Source organism: Colossoma macropomum, unplaced genomic scaffold (genome assembly GCF_904425465.1).
Source record: "Colossoma macropomum unplaced genomic scaffold, Colossoma_macropomum, whole genome shotgun sequence".
In the NCBI taxonomy this organism is placed as follows: Eukaryota; Metazoa; Chordata; class Actinopteri; order Characiformes; family Serrasalmidae; genus Colossoma; species Colossoma macropomum.
Window position 1 is genome coordinate 12233634 of NW_023494793.1, and position 16262 is coordinate 12249895.

General features: G+C 39.7%; 1 protein-coding gene across 1 annotated transcript in view; it reads left to right on the plus strand.

Moving 5' to 3' along the window:
• Positions 1-278: 278 nt before the first annotated feature.
• The window catches only part of acsl2 (acyl-CoA synthetase long chain family member 2), a 39834-nt gene continuing 23850 nt past the window's right edge, over positions 279-16262 (plus strand). The window contains exon 1 of the mRNA XM_036578519.1: positions 279-410. The gene's annotated coding sequence lies outside the window, so the exon portion shown is untranslated. The remainder of the gene's footprint in view (positions 411-16262) is intronic.

Genomic DNA, 16262 nt, shown 5'->3' on the forward strand with positions numbered 1-16262 from the left:
TTTTTGTTGGTGACCAGCCATGCTGGTCAATACTGGTTTCTGTAGCAGGGTTGTAGAACTGTCTTTGTAAGAGTGTAGGGGGTCTGCCTATGTTTGTCCAGAGCAGAGACCGACCCTGAGCGAAAGCTTCTCACTGAAGTTCAGCTTCAGAGGACGGACAGAGTTGGGGACGTTTCTTCAGGTTGTGTAAAAGTTAGTACACCAGCTTCAAAGTTGGGTGTCTCCATTCACTCTGACGGTGGATGACGTCGGTTAAAGGAGGGCACAAGGGCGGTGTCTTAGAGGGGGGGCATTTAGTGACACACACACACACACTCAAGAAGGCGCGAGGAGCGCATTTAATTCCCACACAGTTCGTGGAGAAAGTTTGAAGGTGCTGAAGAGCTGACCAAGCCCGGGTTCTAACACAGGTAAGAAAGGCTTTTACTACTACACCCACATTGACTTTCACTCAGAAACTCTGAGAACTTTCGAGAAGTTTCTCAGTCCTCATGAAAACTTACCGACTCGTCCTCATTCATTCAGCGGAGAGGCTGAACATCGACACAGCGCCCACATTTAGAGCCCAGAACATGGACTTTCTTCAGAAGACGAATGAAAATGGCCCATATGAGGAACTAACATCTACAAAAGTACATTTTTCAGCAAAATAGTGAAGAAAACTGACCTTTTTCGCGCCCTTTCTGTCTTTCTCTCTCAGCCCTCACGTGCACGCGCGTTGTAAACACAGCGGTTTTTACCACAGCAGCCAGAAAAAGACAAAACACGATTCACCAGTAAATGGCGTCTTCAAATTCTGGTGAAATTGGTCTAAAATGTTTAATATAAACATATTTCATGTTCTCAGACAATGTCTGAGTGAATGTGCTCTATTTTAATTCCATAACGAGGCGCGTCTGTGGGTCCATATGCGGAAAAACACACATACTTTGAGCCCATAATTGCTGTAGAGACGACGGGGATTTGGCAGATAAACAGGGTGTGTGGAGGGAGCTGACGGAGAGGAATTTGTCTCAGACTAGTCATTTAGTCTGTAGAGTTTGTTCATATTGTACTTGACGAGTTTTGCCAGGAGCACTGTAGCTGTAAAGTCGCGCCTACTCGATTAAAGTCGTTTATTCGAGTAAACAGTCATCGATTAATTTGACTTCTTGAAGACTCCTCAGTGTTTCGTTGGCAAATTGCATGAAGATAATATACATTTTAATTGTATTTCTGTTCTCTGTCACAGCCAGAAATACATTTTGAAGCACATATGTATTTATTTCAGCAAGTTGATTAAACTCGATTATTTGTCTTAAAAAAAACTTTCCAATAAAATGTACCTTCTCGAAGAATCTGCAATGACTTGTTCGCATTTGTATGAAGCATGCAATACACACGTGTGTGTGTGTGTGTGTATATATATGTATATATATATATATATATATATATATATATATATATATATATATATATATATATATATATACACAAAATATACTATTGTGATACTTTAAGAACTTTCACGAAATGTATTGGAGTCTTTGAAAGGCTCTTCAGGGTTTGTTATTATTCACTATAAGTCCATTTTTGTTGCAGCCTATTTAAAAACTCTCATCACTCAATTAACCATACAAATAATTGCCAGATTACTCAGTTATATAATCTAATATAATCAACAGTGACCTCCAAGAAAGGCAGTATCTAGTCTTAGTCATCCGGCCGTAGACAAGGGATGATATTTTACTTCAGTGAGAGTATAAATCAAAGAGTTAGAGATGAAGGAAAGAGAATGAGGACATCAGGCATGCTGTGACATGAAATATCTGGCACTTTGATACAAATCATTCACTTTGTTGCTTTGCCCCAAAGGTGTTGTGGTACAGTCAGACCTGAAGTGAAATGAATCTAAAGCTCGTTTTCTGACTAATTCCAACTGAGTATAGTCAGGAGATTGAAAACAAGCTTTTTACATGGAAAGGCTCAGCAGTGCCATTCAAGCAGATCAGTGTTTAATGACTAAGACAGCTTTTCTCATGACTAAGCAAAGGATGTGTACTCATTAGACAAATATGAACCAACTGATGTGTTCTCACAAAGGACGTCACACAGAAATAAGGGTTTGTTTAATCAGAATCTGGTATGTATGTCCCCTGTATCAGTACGTAATAATAATATTCGAAGCCTAGTCCTGAACCATAACCTGAGTGACCAAAAATAAAGGGGTTTATTCTTTGAGTTAAAAATAAATGAAACATGGAACGTTTGTAAAAACTACTTCACAAAGTCAGGACCGCCTTGATTCTTCTGACAAAATACATTCTGTGTCCAAAAGTATCCAGACAGCCCTTCTTATTAGGGAATACAGCTGCATTAAGGTGCATTGCTCACACAGTCTGTATAAACTCCACAGAAAAGAATTGTCAATGGAATGGGATGCTCTGTAGCCTGAGGTCACTGTGCCCAATGCAAAGCTTTGGCTAAAGGGGTATAAAGCCCCCTAGCATTGGGCTATGGAGCAGTGGAACTGTGTTTTCTGGAAAAATAGAGCTGCAGGACCTTTTGGATGAGTTGGAGTGTCCATAGCTAATCATCCGGCATCAATACCTGACCTCATGATGCTCTTGTGGCTGAATGCAATCAAATCTTTACTGCAGTGTACCAACATTGAACATAAAGCAGAAGAGTAGAGGCTGTTATTGCAGCAAAGGGAGGCAAACTCCCTATTAATAGCATTGATTTCAGAAGACATGTTGAATGAGCAGGTGTCTACAAACTTTTGGACATAATGTAGGTTGACCTTAATTTTCATGCAAATTCAAGACGTTTCTGCACTGAAGATTTATGAAAACGAACAAAGTTAACAGATATTTGGTTGTGTGTTGCACTGTGATGAAGGCCTCGTCCTCCTCTTCCACTTTCTGTTCCGGTTTGAAATGTGACGCAGCTCTGGCCTCTCCTCTCTCTCTTTCACGAAAACCTTTCATTGTGACTGAGCCGGTGTTCTTCATGCTTCATTTAGGGATCACAGCAGGAGAACAGCCGGGCCTTTCACTCGTCTGCCCCCTCCCTCGATCGGTCTGCCATTCCCTGATTCCCTCGTTCTATCTCTCTCTCTCGCTCTCCAACCCCCTCCAAACGAATTTCACCCCAGAGCCAAGTCCCAGTGCCAGCAGATCACAGTACCTGGCCTGGCACTCTTTGGTTATCTCTCTGTTCTCATAATTAGACAAACTATGGATTTGCATGTTTTCCCTCAGCGCAAAGGTGACGTTGATGTTCTCTGTGAGACAAGCTGCGTTCAGACATGTTTTGGGTGGGAACTCAGTAGCAACGTCAATTGTGACATTAGTGATAGTCAGTGCTGAATGTGTTTTGACTCACCTTCTAGGAATGTTACATTGAAATGGCTTATATTGTTGAAAACCAAATTTTTTTCTTTTTTGAGCTGAAAGCTGTTTATGGAAAGTTTATGAAAAGAATGTATGGTTCACCTCCCAGTCCATATGGTCAATTTATGGAAAATATTGGCTGCATAAACAGCTTGTGAAGTAATTTTGTACACTATATGAAGCCACTTACTCCAGCATTTCTACTAAAACTGCTGGATTTGCAACACAAACTTTCAGTTGTCAAGGACAAACGTTAATGTCTAAACGTTCAGACAAGTAAGATGTAAATTTATGTCATTTGGACAAGTCATTGAAGGAGCTTAAGCCATTTATAAAGAATGTTAAAGTTTATATTTTACCATTTAGACCTCATTTGGGAAAAAATGGCCAAATATAGCCCATTTTGAGTGTACTGTTTTTTGTGATAACAAGAAAACCTAGACATGTACTGATATCCGCCTATTCAGCCATTTAGCCCCGCCCATTCATGTTGAAGCTATAAGAAGTGTTTCAGCCTGCACTACTTTTTGAATTAGCCACAATACAGAACAGTCAATCAGAACAGAGCTCATTCACAAATATCGGTCTTAAAGTCATTGTAACAAAACCAGTCTGTTTATGGATATGGACACCAGCTCTACTGTCCTGCAGAGTTTATTACCTGCAGCAGGTGTGGCAGATCGTGGTAGGAGCTGGACTTCATGGGATAATAAATCTCCAGGAGCAGTGGTGATGCTGTACAGAGAATATACTGACCAATCATTTAGTATTTTGAGTATTTTTATTTTTATTTGTAACTGTAAATAGTAATGTTGATGCCTATGTACCAAATTTATTTAAAAAACAAAAAAATGTAATAAAGACCTTTCCAGTGGCAAAAGTTGATATACCCTCCATCCAAATACATATTTTGATTTTCTTAGTGGAAATAAGTTAACACATCCTGTTCAAGAAGCTTAAATATGGTATTTTTGATTTTTTTTCACATTTTACTGCCCAATTTCTATTTATGTGCTACGTTTAACAGATTGTAAAAATAAAACAAAATATAAATGTTCTTGTAGATGTTTTGTACTTCTTTTTTGCACCTATGTTTTGGTTTAAGTGAAAATAAATAGGTGAGTGGTATTTTGAGTGGTCCTTTTTAGATTAAATTTACATGAACATATGAGCGTTTTGGGTTGAGGTTAAGGTTGGGGTTAGGATTAGGGCCAGGGTTAGGATTAGGTTTTGCGTAATGGAAGATTAACAACACATCTACTTAATGTAAGTAATGTATCAACTGAACATCTACAAGATATTTACCTCGGTGTATTCAGATGCTTCACCACTGCTACTTCACTGATGTTGTTGATGTGTTACTGATAAAGCTTTAAGAGTTTATTAATCATGTTAGCAATAAATGATTTGACCAGAGGTGCCCAAACTTTTACATATAACATATATTTAACTGCTCTGTAACAAAGCGGCTGCCATGTACAAATTTAGTGAAAAATGTTGGACCATAATCACTGTACCAACCTAATTACTTTATTTGTCTTGTGTAAATTAATTTTTGAAATGTCTGTCCTCATTTATGCTTTTCAGCCCATCAGATGTGTTGTGACAGGGTAGGGAGGGTCTAAATAACCCTGTTTGGTAGAAGCGATGCTTACGATTGGAGTGATTCCATGTGTGTCAGTTAATGCATAGTTTGATATCTTAACTGTGTGGAAAACAGTAAAAGTAAAGACACAAGCTTGTTCCAAGCTGTTGCTATATATGTGGGAATGTATGCAGGTGTATGTCAGTAAACCTGTTCAGCTGATTGCTTCCTGTAGTGAAAACGACTGAATCAGCAGAGCTGTACCAAAAGGCCTGAGGGGCTTCCCTCTCTTGGATTTGCCTTTGGTCTGTTTTTCAGGCTCTCATTTAGGACTGCTGTTTTAAGACTGGGGGTGGGGTGTCGGGTATTTTACCACTGCACACAGGAAACATCACTGCTATTCTCTGTAACAGCACTGAAGTCTTTTGTGTAGTGGCTTAAGTGTTGTGCTGGTGCTCAGAGACACAAGCAGTCACTTGAAAATAAGGACTTTGCAAGACACTTGAGTGGTCACGTCTTCAATAGCTGCTGCTTTGTGACAGACAATGAAGCGATAAGTGTGATAGGCCTTCAGTCTGTATGTGTGGACGGGTGAAATGATAGTAGCTTAAAGCCGTTTGGCAGAAAACATGTTTATGCATTACCCCAAATGTAGTCGATCAGCCAAGACACTTGTTGTCTGTGGTTTGCTTCTTTAGTTTTAGCACTAGAGCTACAGGCTAATGTAGCTAACAAGTAATGGAAGCTTACTGTTTTTTAGCTATGGAACTAGAGCAAGAGCTTACTTAACAGCTACATGGCTAATGCATTTAGCACAATGCTAATCAACGCTACATAAGCTTCCATTACTTGTTAGCTAAATCAGCCTCATAACTTCAGTGCAAAATTAAAGAAGCAACTGTAAGTCAGCAAATTAGAGGTGTAATAAGTCACAAAATGAATTGTTTGATTTGATATGAAACAGTGGTGTTGATTAAAAATGGAGTGGCTGAAAATGTGCTTTATATTAATATGTTAATACTTCCATTTTCAGTTTAGATGTGTCCTTTAACATTACAAGTACAATATTTGAAACCAAAGTTGTGCTTTTACAGTGTCTCGATCTAACGCTACAACCACAAGCTAACAAGCTAGCCACAAGCTAATATGCTAATAATGATTATATGACACAATACAGTACAATACTTTGCAATAGGCCTCTGAGGTCGTTTATCATTTTGTACTTGGCGTCATGAACATATTAGGTAAACAAAAATGTTCCAAACCCAAAATGTTTCCTTTGTACGTTTCCCTTCAAAATGTGCCTGGATCCTCCGAAATGCGAGATCGTAAAGGGAGAATGTCTACATTATTCAGTCATTAAAATGTAAACAATGTGATGTAAAATGGCGCATAACAGGGAAAACTACTAACTCCGATTTCTTTACTGTAGTAGTGATAGGAACCAGGCATTGTGGTGTCTACAACCATGTTATTTACCTTCCAAAACCAGCAATGAAACTACACGTCTTCTGAGATATTATATGTAATGTTGATGATGGTAAAATAGTAATAAATCTTGAAAAAGACTTCTTCCTTGGGTACTGTTTTGCCTTACAAGGCTATGTTTGTACCTCTCCGCCATGAATGTAATGAAAAAATATATATTTTAGGCCAAAACCTTCTCAAATCTATTGTAAGTTTATTTATATAGAACTATTCATATGCAGGTTCTTTACAAGCAGAAAATGAAAACATAAGAGTTTAGTCATTAAATGTGAATTAAAGGTTAAGATAAGAATAAAATATAAAGACGATGAAAAGATTAGAAATGTTAGATTTTAGACTGAGAGACAGCAGGGTGCAGTACTTTAGTGAACATCACTGAAAGTTGCAGCTCTCTGAGGGTCTTTTTAGGTACGACAGTGAAGAGGCCATTACAGTAGTCCAGCCCGCTGGCGATGAAGGCATGGACAAGTTACTTCAGGTCGTGTTTCAACATGAATGCTCTGAACCTAGCTATGTGTTTATGGTGAAAGGCTGATTTAGTAATTGTTTTAGTGTGGCTATTGAAGTTCAGATCAGAGTCCATTATCACGCCTAGATTTCTGACTTGGTGTTTGGTCTTAAGAGGTTTGAAGATAAGCACTGACCTTTAGCATTTCCTCTTTCACACCAATTAAAATGACCTGTTTTTTTTCATTGGTTAAGTTGGAGAGTTTTGGCACATTGGCATGAAGAGTCTATGGTTCCATTGTTATCTGGCGAGAGAGCCAGATAGATGTGGGTGTAGAGCCAGGTAAGATGTAGGATGTGGCGCAATGGGAGCATGCAGATGTTGAGTAACAGCAGGGCTGGAATAGATCTCTGAGGGAGCCCACGGGTCATGTTGATCTGTTGATTCATACTGGCACATTGTGACAAAGTACCGGCTGTTCTCCAATAGGCTTGGGTTTATCTATTTTTTTTCGTACCTTTAAACCTTCATGACATTTCACTGAGGTATACGGTATTTAATGGCATTTGTGTTTAAAATAAGTAAAAGCTGAGCTGCTAGTGATGGAAGTCAGTTATAATGCTACCATGATGCAAATGTTTAAGAGCAGAAGTAGAGTGGCACTCATCCAAAATGGAACCTGTTCTGTGGTGTTTGGGAGAGAGCTTAGTTAGCAGGCCAAACATGCCACACTACAGCATTTGTAGCTAACTGAGGCTAAAATAATACCCATTTAGAGAAAAGTGAGTGAAACCCTCTAAAATATAAGTGTCTGAGTGGATCAGATACAGCAGTGCTGCTGGAGTTTTTAAACACCTCAGTGTCACTGCTGGACTGAGAAGAGTCCACCAACCAAAAATATCCAGCCAACAGCGTCCTGTGGGCAGCGTAACCACTGATGAAGGACTAGAGGATGACCAACACAAACAGATGAGCTATCGTCTCTGATCTACAAGGTGGACTGACAAGGTAGGAGTGTCTAATAGAGTGGACAGTGAGTGGACACAGTGTTTAAAAACTCCAGCAGCACTGCTGTGTCTGATCCACTTGTACCAGCACAACACACACTAACACAACAACCAGCATGTCAGTGTTACTGCAGTGCTGAGAATGATCCACCACCCAAATAGTACATGCTCTGTGAGGGTCCATGAGGGTCCTGACCACTGAAGAACAGGGTAAAAGGGGGCTAACAAAGTATGCAGAGAAACAGATGGACTACAGTCTGTAATTGTAGAACTACAAAGTGCACCTATATAGTAAGTGGAGCTGATAAAATGGACAATGAGTGTAAAAACAAGGAGGTGGTCATAATGTTATGCCTGATCGGTGTATATTTTGCCAGAATCCGTGTTCAGGCGAATGGCATTTAGTACCTTTTTATGAGCACCGTCTCAGTGCTGTGATGAGACCGAAATCCAGACTGGAATTTGTACTAATGATTGACTTGAGAAAATAATCAAGTAGTAAACAATGTCTGATGCATCAGGCATAGCTGGGGAAGCTTTTAGACATATTAAATGCATGAGATGTTGGGTTCCTATCACAGCGGTGAACAATTAAAACTTTGTTTAAAGTCAGACTTTGTTTAATTGATGGATCATGCAAGCTCACACTGCTGTGTGGTGAACTGACATCAGCATTTGACTTGACTTGAGCAACCTTAAGTCAAGGTTTATTTATATAGCGCTTTTTACAACAGGTGTTGTCACAAAGCAGCTTTACAGAAAAATCCGGGTCCAAGCCCCCATGAGCGTCGCCAATGGTGACAGTGGCAAGGAAAAACTCCCTGAGACCAAAAGGAAGAAACCTTGAGAGGAACCAAGACTCAAAAGGGGAACCCATCCTCCTCTGGTTGACACTGGATAGCAAACAGCGTTAGTATAAAATATTAGAATACAAAACCGGGGAAAAACAGGTGGAGCGATGATTAATTAGATAGATTGAGATTACGCAGCAGCTTTAGGAGGGTCAGTTCATGCAGGTGAGGTTTGCACAACGTTGTACAGCGTAAAGCTCCATGGTGGTCAAAACAGTCCAGAAGGCTGGCAAGCAGTGGGCGCCCGACCTCACCAAAATACTCCATACAAATCAATAAGGTTTTGTCAAATCTGTCCACAGAACAGTCAGTTTTGGAACGTTTTGTTCACTACTTAATGGAGTTTTCCAAAAACACTAATAAATTTTTCCATTGGCAGAACCACCTTAGACCCGGAGTTCCTAATATGGGCACGATGCTCACTTTAGAAGTCTATACAATATAATATATTATTAAAGCAAACCTATCTTGACTGATCGGCTGCATTTGGCTGAGGGGAACTGTGATAATTTGGCTGTCTCCTTATTTCCATGATCATTTTTTAAAGCCTGTTAAAAGTGCTCATGCAGTGTGTGCTAAAGAATAAAGCAGTAATGTTTCTTTAGGATAATTCATCCTTCACTAAGTGTCTTTCCTTCTCAGTATTGTCAGTACTGACAGACGATGTGTTTTGTCTGCAGCATCTGAGTTCGCCGTTGCGGATCTGCAGGCTTTGGATTCGTGCATCAGTTCATTTAGCAGCACGTTGAGTAATAGCTTCTGTCTCCCTTCTGCTCTTTTGTCCGGCTTTCCTCTCGCCAGTGAGCGGCCGAACCGCACAATAGCGCCTGTCTGCCGCACACAATGGCCTTTATGAATGTGTGAGTGCGAGAGAAAGGCAGGAATCTTCCCTGCTCTGTGATAGGTAATCTTTTTCAGATAGAATCTCCGAGCGGCTCATTTATCTCCGCCTTTTGTACGTCTTTGAAGGAAAGACTGAAGATGGCCGCCTGAAGGGAGTATCCTCAGGCCTCAGTCATTCCTTCCACACAGGCTTTTTGTGCTTTCAGTTTTTTTTGCATGTTTATTGCATTAGTCGTTCTAATATGAGCATGTCATTTTGCTAAGCTATGAGATACAGGAGACAATGCACCGCTCTTTGCACAGCAGGACTATTTGTTTGCTGTTCACTTGCTGCTTTTTCATATTAAATGTGTACGTTCAGTACATCAGTCATCACTCATTTTTTTTTGTTGAAAAAAGTGAAAGGAAAATAACACAGATGATACACAAACACAGCCATAGAGGTTCTCATTATTTGTTTTCATCCTTTTGATCAGGGCTCCTCACCAGGCGTTCATGGTGGCATTACAGATGTTTTAACAGGGGTTGTGTGATGGAAATAAGAATTTAAAAGTCAGAGCCAACAGGTCGGACTTCACGGGAGTTGTTTGGACCACATCGTATGTCTTTAAATATTAACATCTCTCACACAAGTTTGAAAAGAAGGCGCGGCTCGATGTTTAGGTTGCAAATGCAAAATCAACATTACGCCGATGAAGATATGATGACAGTAGATCATTCACTTAGATCACTGGAAGACATGTCCTTCACCAAATGCTCTTGCAATGAACTTACACTCATCAGATTCATCCACTTGGAGAAGGGGTTCAAAATACAACCACTACGAAATGTTCTTTCCAGCAGAGAGATCTCCAAATCCCCAAAGCTTATATAGTGCAGCTTAAATAACTTGCCAGCTAAACACTTATTTGTAGTTATCGTTTTCCAATCTAAATGTGATGCTAACTTCCTTTAAAAACACAACTGAACATGCAAACCTGACCACAAAGTCATTTCATTAATGTTAGCCTACTAAAAATCTCAGGGGGCACTTCAGGCTAATAATTTATGTTCAAGAGCTTCAGCTGACACAAAAGGTTGTGAACTCTTGGTTTAGATGGTCAGATGGACGGTTCCAGATCCTGGAAAATCCCACCAAAACTTTGGGAACATCTAGTTTTCCAAAGTCTTTTTGAGAAAAGAGCAAGTTTTTTTTGGAGGAACAACTGACAAAAGCCTTATGTTAGGAATAATCCTAAACGTGTTACCCTCGTTGTGATGCCAGTACTCATCACGACTAAAACCTTTTAAGCATTTAATCCATCTTTAGGCGGGAAGAGGTTCAATATGTGCTTTAAACAATGGTTTGGAAAAGAAAACTGCCAAACTGTTATTCATGCAAAGCTTACTGTTTGTACCAAGAAAGATAGAAAACTGTGATTCCTTATTTCACTGAAAAATACCAGAGAAAATCAAACACACATTTTCAAAAGATCAAACGTTTGATCTGTTTTTTTAATGGTAGCATATCTTAACCTTTCTGAACGCAGTATATTTGTCCTTTCACTTACCCATATTTCAAATATTGGTGCAGAGTTTTGTAGCCACCACGCCAAGGAAACTTGTTCCTATTATTATGGCTATAAGTGGTTCCCATTTCTTTCTTAAGTTCCCTTATTTATTCAGTATACGTCTGTCATTGTCCGGAAAGCATGTGTTAATGACCCCATCATTTCCTGTTGCAAAGAGGAGACACATCTGGGAACACGTTGTGTAACCATACTTTTGGGATTATATGGTTGATGTAGTTCACTAGTTGCTTGTTACCATGAGCTTTAGATATAAGGCTTATTTTGCTGTTTCAGTTGCTAATTACACGCTGGTTAGAAGGATGAGTAATAATTGGTTTAAAGCTAAAACAAGAGTTTGCTCTCTTCCTGTCTTGAGGCACAGTGAGTGACCCATATGAACAAAACAACAAGTTGCTCACACATTTTGAATACCTTCCTCAAAAAGAACTTAATTGATGGTCAATCAGATTTGCATAATTTTCCCCAAATTCTAAATTTCAATCAGTCAAAAGATTTTTAAAGTCTGAAGTTTGCTTCTTTAGTTTTGCGCTGGAGGCTAATGAAGCTAAAAGGAAGATTACAGCAAACATATTGGAATTTTATAGTGTTAGCATTGTCCAAACTGAAAGTCTAAATCAGTGAATTTCAAAATAGTAGCAAGTCTATTTAAGATTACTTAATGCTGCACTGTAAGACTTTGGGATTTGGAGGTCTCTCTGGTGGAAATGCGTAATTACAAGCAACGTGTGGAAGAACATTTTGTATCACTGGCTGAGCTTCATACTCCTTCCCTGAGTGGGTGAATCTGAAGGTTGGAAGTGTGTTGAAAAAGTGTTCAAAGAAAACAAGTCAAAACTTGGTGAAGGACGTGTCGTCTGAGGATGTGAGTGAATGCTCTACTGTTGTCATCACATCTTCATCAGTATAATGTTGATTTTACATCTGAGACCTAAAGATTGAGCTGGAACCTCTTTTTGAGGCTGTGCGAGGTACGTTAATACCTAAAGATACATGATGTAGACTGAAAAACTGAAAAAAAAAGTTTTTTGGGTTTTTTGTTTTTTTTTCCTCCTGCCTCAGTACTGCTACTTTCAGTTTTAAGTTTAATTTCAGGCTGATTAGTGCTATAAGCTTTCATTACATTACAAATAATTACAAATAATATTAATTATTTTGGGGACTTTGGCTAATAGAAAGTCAGGTAAATGTTCTAGTGTGTTCTCATGTGTCCGCTTAGCTTAGGCTCAAAATAGGCTAATAAAAATCAGGCCATTTAGCTTTAAAGAAATTGTAATCAGGATTGGTCATTTTTTTTCTGGACTTATCTATTTAGGCCAGTTTCCCAGACCCAGATTAAGCCTAAACCTACATTAAAATGACTTAAAATGCAATTTAGTCCAAGACAAGTCTTAGTTAGTGTCCAGGAAACTGGCTTTAAGTGTTGGTTCTTGTCATGTGGATGATGCTTTGGACAAAACTACCAATTGAATCATTGAATTGAGTTAGCAGAGTTGGCATTTTGCAACGGAGGCTGAAGGCCTCACTCTTTTATTCCTTACTCTTCAAAAGAGGGGGGTAGGAAATGGGTGAGAGGTGAGAGGGGGTGGATGAGCGAGGGGGGTTTGTGTGGTTGAAATTGAGGGAGGAAGTGAGTGACAGAGAGGGGTGAAGGGAGGGGGGAGCGAATGGCAGAGGAAAGCAAAGACAGAGAGAATGCCGAGGGACTGCAAATGGGCACAGATGAGGATCGCAGTTATACGCACTGTTTGGGTCACCTCGTGTGTGGACCAGTGTGCCCTACTTCCCACACATACACACTCACATCCATCTTGTAAAACTGTCTTTACAGGGATTTTCCATTGTGAAACCATGTTTTTTGGGCATTGTATTCACTTCAAGTACTACAGAACTACTGAATACTAAACCTGAATACTAAACCTGAGTTAATCCAGCGCTGAGAGATAATCCAACACTATAAAGGTAATCAAACACTCTAAGAATAAATTCAATACTGAAAGGGTTAATTCAAGTTAATCCAACACATTACAACAAATCAAAAGTATTGTTTGACTTGTATATCAGAAAATCTGCTGTTGCATTCTTGGTAAAAACAGCATTTTTCTTGTGAAAAGCAGTGAAATGTCCCCAAGTTGTCAGCACCTCCCTATTTTCTTGTATTCATGAAGATAGTTGGTCCCCACAAAGAGCCAAATACAAACACTGAGGTTGTGGTTAATCATTATAGAGCTGGTTGCTGGCATGCGCACACACACACACACACACACACACACACACACACACACACACACACACACACACACACACACACACACACACATGCATGCATACGACCATCGGGTTCATGGAGTGATGCTGGTGCCACCCACTCACCCCATCACCCCACCAGACTCAACACACTCCATCCTTCTTTTTTTTTCTATCGTCTTCCTCCCTCTCTCTCTCTCTCTCTCTCTCTCTCTCTCTCTCTCTCTCTCCATTCTTCCTCACTCACTCTTTTTTTTTCTCTCTCTCTCTCTGCTGTCGATTGTTGTCCTCTCATCCCCTCGCTTTTTATCTTTTCCTGGCTCCGTCTTCTGCCACGTCAGTGTGAACTCTGTGTGTGCCTGTGAGTGTTTGTGTGTCCTGGGTGTGTTCAGAAATGGCCGAGAGTAACCCAAACGCCTGTTCCACTTTGGCCAATCCCCATCACTTCCTCACAGCGCTCTAATGGGCTTCAGAGAATTGCGGCCGTCTGCCTCACCAAAGAGGTTTTTGGCCAAACATTTTCACAAGTCTGTGTCTCCTGGAAAAGCATGATCTTTAAACCGATGGTTCAGCAGAACATCAGACTTGCACAATGTGTCCCCTCACCAGCATAAACTGGTGTCTGACACTGAATGACATACTGTTATCTGTGAAAATGTGGGATGCACAATGATCTCTGAATTATATCAGCAGGTAATTGCATAAAAAGTGGTCTAGTTGTAGCTGATGTTTCAAACTGATATTTGATGAAGTTATTGTGTTCTGGAAGAGCAACATGTTTACAACGCTGGGTTACTGTACTAAAATATCTGCATTTTATTCGTTTTACTGTATTTCTAACCCTACAGAAATAAATTTGGTATCTCTCTCTAATGGTAATCCAGTGTGCAGCCCAACTGTCTGCATGTTATATAGTTAAGCCCCTCCGATGAAAAACCATTTATTAACCATTAAAGCCTTTTTGATGATCAGTTATTTTGTTTTTCTGTATACAACCTTTTACATTTGAAGAATCCAAACCCTAACTTAACCAGGGGAACCAGCCTGATGTCTGGAGAAGTGAAGTTTATTCGTTGCGCGTGGAGGTTCTGACACCTAGCCAGCTCGTAAGACAATGGACTGACACAGTTTTATAGCTGGACTGATGCCAAGATTAGGCCCAGCCTATACATGACAAGTGACAGGTGTGACTGACATGACTGTGTAGGGACAAACAAAAATAGGCAGCCTAAAATACAACTTCAGCGCATGCACACACAATACTGCATATAATAATGTATAACACAGCACTAAACACATTACACAACAGCAAATTCCTTCACATTAAAAGCCAAACTATTCTTTATTTATGTTTTAGTGACTCTTTCATTTTAAATACAGGGCATCAAACAATGCCATACCATGATTTTTCCAAAAAATGTCTCATACGCTGTTTTTCAGTGCAAAGGCTCAGTGAATGTGTATATATCGGTTTCTGCACAAAGAAGGCGGCTTAGAGCTTCTTTATACAGCCATAGAAAACATAGTCATAGAAAAGCTCCAAGTCCACATTTTACTATGACCATAGTGACCATGCATGTGATGTGACTACTTTGCTGGCAGATTTTAAAGTCAGGATTTTAAAGTTATAGTTGACCTTGTTTACCTTGATAGGTCACGACCCTGTTCATAGTAAACGATTCATCACACATACATTCATAGGTGCCGCTGCTGGACCGCATTTAATACCATTGCAGAGCGGCACGTTAAGGAAGATACTGTACAAAATGTTTACTATTTCAAGAATATTGCACTCAGACTGTGGGACAGGATTATGTAACGGGGAGAATGCAGCGTTTCACGCTCATTTTGTGTAATATTTCTGTGTGGATATGGCTGTGGTTGGTAAACCACAGAGAACCTGCTGATGTGATTGTTTTTCCCCTGGTTTTGTATTATGGTTATTTCATTTTATAGCCTATTTAGGGGATCTTAACTTGATTGTAGTAGCTATTTATTTAATTAGATTCACTGTTAATGCTGAATAAGCACTGTGGGTAAGTTAAAGCGTTCCTTCATTCGTGTAGATATTCCCAATAGATTAGCACCTACTTACACAAAGATAAGGTCAGTTTCTTATTCACCTTCCATTCCACCTTAAATGGTGCAGCAGAGGCAACAGAAAACCAAGAAGCTGGGGACTAGGCCACAGCTCACAATCACAGTTATTAAATAGAAATAAAAGAACAGAAAATATAAGCTATTGACAGCTGTCCCTCCAGCCTAGATCAGTCTAGGTTTATAACAAAACAAATTTGGTGAAAATCGATTAAGTGATAAGGAAGTTATGGCCAATTTAATCATGAGAACTCATCATATCTCAGTACGCTGTATTAGTTTACAAGTGGATCTCGGCCGCTCCAACATGACGGACGCCCAGGCGCCCAGATAGCCTTAGATCACAGAGAACACGGCAGATATGTATATTAATACAATAGTTAGTTCCGGCCACGCAAGCTGATTGGTTGAGCAGCGTTCTAACCGTGCTGTTATTTCACCATAACATCACGGGTTTTTCACAAACACTGTATCAGTCTGCTGAGACGCTGTTGCTAAGCAACGACTTTGACAGCTGTAGAAAACGCTCAAGCCATTTCAACGTTTTTACTTCTTACTTAGCCACAAACAGAAAATGGACACTTTGAAGATCACATTTATTAACTAATGTTATATTAGATTAGATTCAACTTTGTCATTGTGCAAAGTTACAGTGGTACAGAGCCAGTGAAACACAGTAGCATCTAACCAGAAGTGCAAAGTACAGTATTATTTATATATAAAGTGCAGGAAAGTAAGCGATGGTAAGCGATGC